This window comes from Prionailurus bengalensis, chromosome A1, assembly GCF_016509475.1.
Source record: "Prionailurus bengalensis isolate Pbe53 chromosome A1, Fcat_Pben_1.1_paternal_pri, whole genome shotgun sequence".
Taxonomy (NCBI): domain Eukaryota; kingdom Metazoa; phylum Chordata; class Mammalia; order Carnivora; family Felidae; genus Prionailurus; species Prionailurus bengalensis.
In genome coordinates, this window is record NC_057343.1 from 88,238,789 (window position 1) to 88,247,768 (window position 8,980).

Here is an 8,980-nt window from a genome sequence, read left to right on the forward strand (position 1 = left end):
CCAGCGGCCTGAGGGCGCCATCCACTGTTCTAGATGGTGGACAGACCACAGCAACATGCCAGCTCCTGCCTGTGGGGCTGATGCCCTTGTGTGTGTGTGTGGGGGGGGGGGGGGTGATGACCAGTGCATGATGTCCTACACTGGCAGCAGCGGGTGTGAGCCCCTCTTCTGGTTTTCTCAGCCCCCCCATCCCCTCAGAGTGATGAGTGCTCTGGAGGCGGATAACTCAAGGCTGGGAGCAGAGAACCAGGATGCGCACCCCGTGTGCTCAGCCAATCCAGAGGCTTCCACAATAACCCAGCACGGAGCCTACCACTTCCTAAAGTTCCCAGACGCCTTGCTCCCTGGTGGCTCAGCCGTCCAATGGGGAGACAGCAGAGAAAGCAGGTAGAGAAGAGAAACAGGCATTGTGGGTTGTAATTCGTGGAATGAAGAAAATATTCAGGAAGGGAGCGCCTGGTCTAATCTCAGGGCATGGCTCCGTGGAGGTAAAAAGAACATTAAGAACTAAAACCATCCCTGCTGGTGCTGGCTGTTGGTCATTCCCTGCAAGCCTTTCCCCTCCTGCACCTCTCCTGGTCAGGAAAGCCTCCACAAGACTGTCTTAACAGACAAGCGTCTTGTTCCCTGCACCTGGGGGACACATTCCTGCATCTAGTGCAGCGGCCAGTAGTGAGGTCAGCACCATCCTCCCTCACACCCGCACAATCTCCTGGAGCGCTGCCTGCATTCCAAAAGCTTTGCTGAGGACTCATTGTACCCCAACTTCACCTGCTGCAAACGTACAACTAACTGGGTGATTTCCGTAAACTTGGGCAGAGTTGCGCAACCATCCGTGCGCACCGCGTCCCACATCCCCGGCGCCCTGGAATACCTCCCGGGGTGGAGCGTCCCACCCCCAGCGTCCCTGGGCTGGGCCGCACCTGCTGCGTCTACGCGCCCTGGAGTCCACACGACCCGCGGTGCGTTCGGGGGCTGCCGCGAGTCTCCGCACGTGCTGCGCGCGGGCGCGGAGACCCTGAGGGACCCGTGGAGGACAGCTCGGTCCCACCTGCGCTGCGCTCGACAGCCCCGCCCAGCACCCCCCCCCCCCCCAGACTGGGCATGTCCCCGGAACCTGGCAGGCTCTACGATTTCCTCCCCTCGCCCAGATCCGTGTCCTAACCCCGCCCCCGCGGTTCTCTGAGATCCCCGTGTGCTCTGTGGCTCCAGACCCCGCCTCACAGCCCGCGCATCCCCCGCCCTCCATGCCTCCCACGTACCCCACAGCCTCCCTGCTCCCCGCGCCCCAGTCCCCCACGTCCCCTGAGTGAGCGCGCCCGCCTGGCCCCTCTGCTTGGACCCCTGCACTGACCCCTCCCCTCCTGATTACCCCAGGCCCGAGGTCTAATTTTCACGCCAAAGAATGCAGCTGTCTCAAGCGCACACTGGAGAGATTTTTACTAAATCCGCCCATCTTGCCTTCCTGGGTAAATCCCACTGGCTCCTGTTCCTCTTCTTGGACTCCGTGAGCTCGTACTGTGCCAGGGGGCTTGCATTCATACCTGGGGACCGGGGTCTCCCTTCCCCCGCCACTGTTTTCTGAGAACTAGCTGGCACAGGACTGTGCTGTGACCTCATCCGATTCCGGGGATTCTGGGGAGTCTCTGTTCTTTCGCTACCATCTCAGTTTCTTTGCTGTGGCAAGTCTGTTCAGATTTTACATTTCTTTCTTTTTCTTTCTTTTTTTTCTTTCTTCCTTTTTCTTTTCAATGTTTATTTTTGGAGAGAGAGAGAGACAGAGTGTGAGCAGGGGAGAGGCAGAGAGAGAGGGAGACAGAATCCGAAGCGGGCTCCACGCTCTGAGCCATCAGCACAGAGTCCGACGTGGGGCTTGAACCCACAAACCCTGAGGTCATGACATGAGCCAAAGTAGGACACTTAACCCACTGAGCCACCCAGGCGTCCCTGCTCCTCTCTATCTCCTTCTTAAAATTGATTTCAGCGTCTGTTCTGACGCTGGCATTTGCAGCTATAAATTTCCCTTCATGCCCCACTTTAGCTGTACCCTATAACTACTGTTTCCATTCCCATCTGGCCCAAAACGCTTTCTAATTATGTTCATGATTTCTTTCTTGACACATGGATTATTCCCAAATATATTGTCTAGTTTGCAAATGTGTGTGGCATTCCCAAGTTTCCTTGCATGGCTGACTTCTGATAGATTTTGCATGCTATTAGCTGTGAACAGTCTGGGACAGGGCATCCCCTGGAAAATGTTCCAGGCACACCTGTGTTGTCCTGCTCATTCTGCTGCCAGTCAGTGTTATATTGTGCGCACACAGGAGTTTAATTTATGGGGTGACCTACTGAGCACTGGAAAGAATCCATTACTGATATGTCTCAAGAGAAAGGGGCATGCCAAGCCACCCAGGGCCACTTCAGGGAAACAGCAGTTTTGGTAGGAGGCAGAAGAAAGTAGTGAAGGGAGAGACCCAGGTTTGTTCCCCTGGTTTCCACAGGAAAGAGAAAGCAGGACGGGGTAAACAGCTTAGCTTGGCTGGTTTAAATAATTCTAGTGGGCTGTGGGGCAGAGGGTCTAGCTGTCCCATACCTGGTCCTGCATTTACTCAGGGCAGGGAGAATATTGGCTTGGTGGCTGAGAATCCAAGTTGGCTGGTGGTGTGGGATCTGCTCTGGATACCATGCTTACAAAAGAAGAGCATTTACTATCTCTAAGAATTTTTCAGCCTGGGAAGGGGTGGTCTTTCCCCCTCACCCCCGTCAGAGAGGACATAAACACCAGAGCATGAAAAATACAGAAAATAAGAAAATATATGGGGCACCTAGGTGGCTCAGTCTGTTAAGCATCTGGCTTTGGCTCAGGTCATGATCTCATGGTTGGTGGGTTTGAGCCCCGCATCAGTCTCTGTGCTGACAGCTCAGAGCCTGGAGCCTGCTTCAGATTCTGTGTCTCCCTCTCTCTGCCCCTCCCCTGTTTGCTCTCTCTCTCTCTCAAAATAAATAAACTTTATGTATAGATATATATTTAATACAACTGGCACTATGAGGCCAAATAGACAAATCTAGAATCTGAGAAAACACAGCATACTTATGGATGTCAGATTTGCCAGGTTGTTTGATGGTGTTTGGTAATTCCATATTCTTGCTGTTTGTTTTCTATTTATCCTGTCCATTACTGAGAGGAAGCTATTGAAATTTCCAGCTGTTATTGTTCAAGTGTCTGTTTCTCCCTTTAATTCTGACACTTTTTGCTTTATGATTTTTCAGACTCTTTTGTCAGGTGCATACATGTTTATAATTGTCATATCTTCGTAATATTAAATTTTTTATTATAAAACATCCTTTTTTTCTAGTAACCTTTTTTTGTTTTATACATTATTTTTGATTATTTTATTATAACCACTTTAGCTTTTATTAACCATAAGACAGTTTGCAACTTCAGCCTTTTTGATTTCAATCTATTTGTGTCTTAAAGTGTGTCTCTTATAAACACCACTTCTATTTGTTTGTTTATCTATTTTGCTTTTTTGATCAGGGACAATCTCTGCCTCTTAACTGGAGTATTTCATGAACTTTCACTTCAAATTATTTCAAATTGCTTTATGCAGGTCTATCAATTTGCTATTTATTCTCTGTCTCATGTTTTCTGTGTTACCCTGTGCTCCTTTACCAATTTCTTTTATATTAAAGAAGTGTTTTCCAGTGGTCATTTTTATTTCTATTGGTGGTTCTTACTGATTGCTTGTGACATGGAAATATGCATCTTAATTTATCACAATTTACATCAGATCAATACTTACTTAATCCCAGTAAAAAACAGAAGATTTTATTCATTATAACTCTATTTACTCTCCCCTTCTGTGTGTGTATATGTGTAGATAAATATAAATAGGTAGGTTGATAGATGACAGATAGATGATGTCTATATGTTTTAACCCAATGATACAATGTTTTCATTATTGCTTTATATAATCTTAGGTATTTTATTTCATTTTATTTTTTAAAGTTTATTTATTTTGTTTAGAGAGAGAGCAAGGGAGGGGCAGAGAGGGAGAGAGAGGATCCCAAGCAGGCCTTGCACTGTCAGCACAGATCCCAATGAAGGGCTTGAACTCATGAACCATGAGATCATGACCTGAGTCAAGATCAAGAGTCCGATGCTGAACCAACAGAGTCCCTAATCTTAGGTATTTTAAAGAAGTTAAGAGAAGTAGAGAGAAACATATTCATAGAGACTTTTACATTAACCTACATGTTTCTCATTTTTAGTACTTTTTTTTTCTTCCTCTGGGTTAGCATAACTGTTGTCAGTGCCTCTTCAGTGTAGCTCCATTCCTCACTTCATTCTGTGTGCTTTTCTTGTTATATATGTTAGATCTTTACATATTATCCTCCCAGATGTACAATTTTATAAATATTGTTGCATGTGGTTGTTTTTGTAATCAGTTAAAAACAAATTTTATTGATATTGTCTTTCATATCCTCCCATGTAACTGTCTTTACTGTGCTTTTTATTTCTTCAGGTCAATTTGAGTTTTCTTTGGGGTCAATTTCTTTCTGTCTGAACAATGTTCTTTGGTATTTCTTGCAAGGGAAGTCAGCTATCAACAAATTCTCTCTGTTTTTGTATATCTGGGAATATCATTCTTTCCTTTTCCTTTGTGGAGGACAGTATCCATCTGTTTCCTGGATATGATTTCTCTGTTTTGATCATTTTCATCTATATGGATCATTGTCATCATCCTTACAATTATTTTTATTTCTGTATTGAAATGCCTACTGATTTCTTTTTTTAGTTTTTATTTACATTCCAATTAACATATAGTGTAGTATTAGTTTCAGGTGTAGAATCTCATCATGATTCATCACTTCTGTACATCAGCCTGTGCTCATCACAACAGGTGTACTCCTTAATCCCCATCACCTATTTCCCCCATCCCCCCCTATCTCCACTCTCAGAACTATCAATGTGTTCTCTAGAGTAAAGGGTTCATTTCTTGGTCTGTCTCTCTCTCTCTCTCTCTCTCTCTGCTTATTTCTTTTATATCTTAAATTCCACATATGAGTGAAATCATGCCTACTAATCTTTTAAAAATAAGGCTAAAAGCATCTAACAAAATTTACCATCTTCACCATTTTAAGTGCACAATACAGTAAGATTAATTATATTGGAATTCTATACCCAGTTGTTGAACAACAATTTCCCTCTTCCCCCTGTCCCTTCTGCTGCTGGCAACTACCACTCATGTTCTTGTGTCTAAGAGTTTGACTACTTTAGATATATCACAGAAGTGGATTCATGCAGGATTTATTTTTTGTGTCTGGCTTATTTCACTTAGGATAATGTCCTCAAAGTTAATCCATGTTGCAGCAGATGTCAGGATTTCCTACTTTTAAGTGGTCAAATAATATTCCATTATATGTATAGACCACATTTGCTTTGTCCATTCACATGTCCATTGCCAGTAAGGTTTTTTCCACCTCTTGGCTATTGTGAATATGTTACAGTGAACATAGTTATACAAATATCCCTCTGAGATCCTGTTTTCAAACCTTTGGGGTACGTACCCAGAAGTGGAATTGCTAAATCATATGGTAATTGTATTTTTATTTTTTAATGTTTATTTATCTTTTTTTCTTTTTTTCTTCTGTTTTCAATATATGAAGTATACTGTCAAATTGGTTTACATACAACACCCAGTGCTCATCCCAAAAGGTGCCCTCCTCAATACCCATCACCCACCCTCCCCTCCCTCCCACCCCCCATCAACCCTCAGTTTGTCCTCAGTTTTTAAGAGTCTCTTATGCTTTGGCTCTCTCCCAATCTAACCTCTTTTTTTTTTTCCTTCCCCTCCCCCGTGGGTTTCTGTTAAGTTTCTCAGGATCCACATAAGAGTGAAAACATATGGTATCTGTCTTTCTCTGTATGGCTTATTTCACTTAGCATAACACTCTCCAGTTCCATCCATGTTGCTACAAAGGGCCATATTTTATTCTTTCTCATTGCCATGTAGTACTCCATTGTGTATATAAACCACAATTTCTTTATCCATTCATCAGTTGATGGACATTTAGGCTCTTTCCATAATTTGGCTATTGTTGAGAGTGCTGCTATAAACATTGGGGTACAAGTGCCCCTAGGCATCAACTCCTGTATCGCTTGGGTAAATTCCTAACAGTGCTATTGCTGGATCATAGGGTAGGTCTATTTTTAATTTTTTGAGGAACCTCCACACTGTTTTCCAGAGTGGCTGCACCAATTTGCATTCCCACCAACAGTGCAAGAGGGTTCCCATTTCTCCACATCCTCTCCAGCCTCTATAGTCTCCTGATTTGTTCACTTTGGCCACTGACTGGCGTGAGGTGATTTCTGAGTGTGGTTTTGATTTCTATTTCCCTGATGAGGAGCGACGTTGAGCATCTTTTCATGTGCCGGTTGGCCATCTGGATGTCTTCTTTAGAGAAGTGTCTATTCATGTTTTCTGCCCATTTGTTCCCTGGATTATTTGTTTTTCAGGTGTGGAGTTTGGTGAGCTCTTTATAGACTCTGGATCCTAGCCCTTTGTCTGATATGTCATTTGCAAATATCTTTTCCCATTCCGTTGGTTGCCTTTTAGTTTTGTTGGTTGTTTCCTTGGCTGTGCAGAAGGTTTTTATCTTCATAAGGTCCCAGTAATTCATTTTGCTTTTAATTCCCTTGCCTTTGGGGATGTGTCAAGTAAGAAATTGCTATGGCTGAGGTCAGAGAGGTTTTTTCCTGCTTTCTCCTCTAGGGTTTTGATGGTTTCCTGTCTCACATTCAGGTCCTTTATCCATTTTGAGTTTATTTTTATGAATGGTGTGATAAAGTGGTCTAGTTTCAATCTTCTGCATGTTGTTCTGCATGTCCAGTTCTCCCAGCACCATTTGTTAAAGAGACTGTCTTTTTTCCATTGGATGTTCTTTCCTCCTTTGTCAAAGATTAGTTAGCCATACTTGTGTGGGTCTAGTTCTGGGGTTTCTATTCTATTCCATTGGTCTATGTGTCTGTTTCTGTGCCAATACCATGCTGTCTTGATGATTACAGCTTTGTGTAGAGGCTCAAGTCTGGGATTGTGATGCCTCCTGCTTTGGTCTTCTTCAAAATTACTTTGGCTATTTGGGGCCTTTTGTGGTTCCATATGAATTTTAGAATTGCTTGTTCTAGTTTCGAGAAGAATGCTGGTGCAATTTTGATTGGGATTGCATTGGATGTGTAGATAGCTTTGGGTAGTACTGACATTTTAACAATATTTATTCTTCCAATCCATGAGCATGGAATGTTTTTCCATTTCTTTATATCTTCTTCAATTTCCTTCATAAGCTTTCTATAGTTTTCAGCATACAGATCTTTTACATCTTTGGTTAAGCTTATTCCTAGGTATTTTATGCTTCTTGGTGCAATTGTGAATGAGATCAGTTTCTTTATTTGTCTTTCCGTTGCTTCATTATTAGTGTATAACAATGCAACTGATTTCTGTACATTGATTTTGTATCCTGCAACTTTGCTAAATTCATGATCAGTTCTAGCAGACTTTTGGTGGAGTCTATCGGATTTTCCATGTATAATATCATGTCATCTGCAAAAAGTGAAAGCTTAATTTCATCCTTGCCAATTTTGATGCCTTTGATTTCCTTTTGTTGTCTGATTGCTGATGCTAGATCTTCCAACACTATGTTAAACAACAGCGGTGAGAGTGGGCATCCCTGTCGTGTTCCTGATCTCAGGGAAAAAGCTCTCAGTTTTTCCCCATTGAGGATGATGTTAGCTGTGGGCTTTTCATAAATGGCTTTGATGATCTTTAAGTATGTTCCTTCTATCCCGACTTTCTCAAGGGTTTTTATTAAGAAATGTTGCTGAATTTTGTCAAAGGCCTTTTCTGCATCGATTGACAGGATCATATGGTTCTTATCTTTTCTTTTATTACTGTGATGTATCACATTGATTGATTTGCGAATTTTGAACCAGCCCTGCATCCCAGGAATGAATCCCACTTGATCGTGGTGAATAATTCTTTTTATATGCTGTTGAATTTGATTTGCTAGTATCTTATTGAGAATTTTTGCATCCATATTCATCAGGGATATTGGCCCGTAGTTCTCTTTTTTTACTGGGTCTCTGTCTGGTTTAGGAATCAAAGTAATACTGGCCTCATAGAATGAGTCTGGAAGTTTTCCTTCCCTTTCTATTTCTTGGAATAGCTTGAGAAGGATAGGTATTATCTCTGCTTTAAACATCTGGTAGAACTCCGCTGGGAAGCCATGTGGTCCTGGACTCTTATTTGTTGGGAGATTTTTGATGACTGATTCAATTTCTTCCCTGGTTATGGGTCTGTTCAAGCTTTCTATTTCCTCCTGATTGAGTTTTGGAAGAGTGTGGGTGTTTAGGAATTGGTCCATTTCTTCCAGGTTGTCCAGTTTGTTGGCATATAATTTTTCATAGTATTCCCTGATAGTTGCTTGTATCTCTGAGGGATTGGTTGTAATAATCCCATTATCATTCATGATTTTATCTATTTGGGTCCCCTCCCTTTTCTTTTTGAGAAGCATGGCTAGAGGTTTATCAATTTTGTTTATTTTTTCAAAAACCAACTCTTGGTTTCATTGATCTGCTCTACAGTTTTTTTTAGATTCTATATTGTTTATTTCTGCTCTGATCTTTATTATTTCTCTTCTTCTGCTGGGTTTAGGCTGTCTTTGCTGTTCTGCTTCTATTTCCTTTAGGTGTGCTGTTAGATTTTGTATTTGGGATTTTTCTTGTTTCTTGAGATAGGCCTGGATTGCAATGTATTTTCCTCTCAGGACTGCCTTCGCTGCATCTCAAAGCGTTTGGATTGTTGTCGTTTCATTTTCATTTGTTTCCATATATTTTTAAATTTCTTCTCTAATTGCCTGGTTGACGCACTCATTCTTTAGTAGGGTGTTCTTTAACCTCCATGCTTTTGGAGGTTTTCCAGAC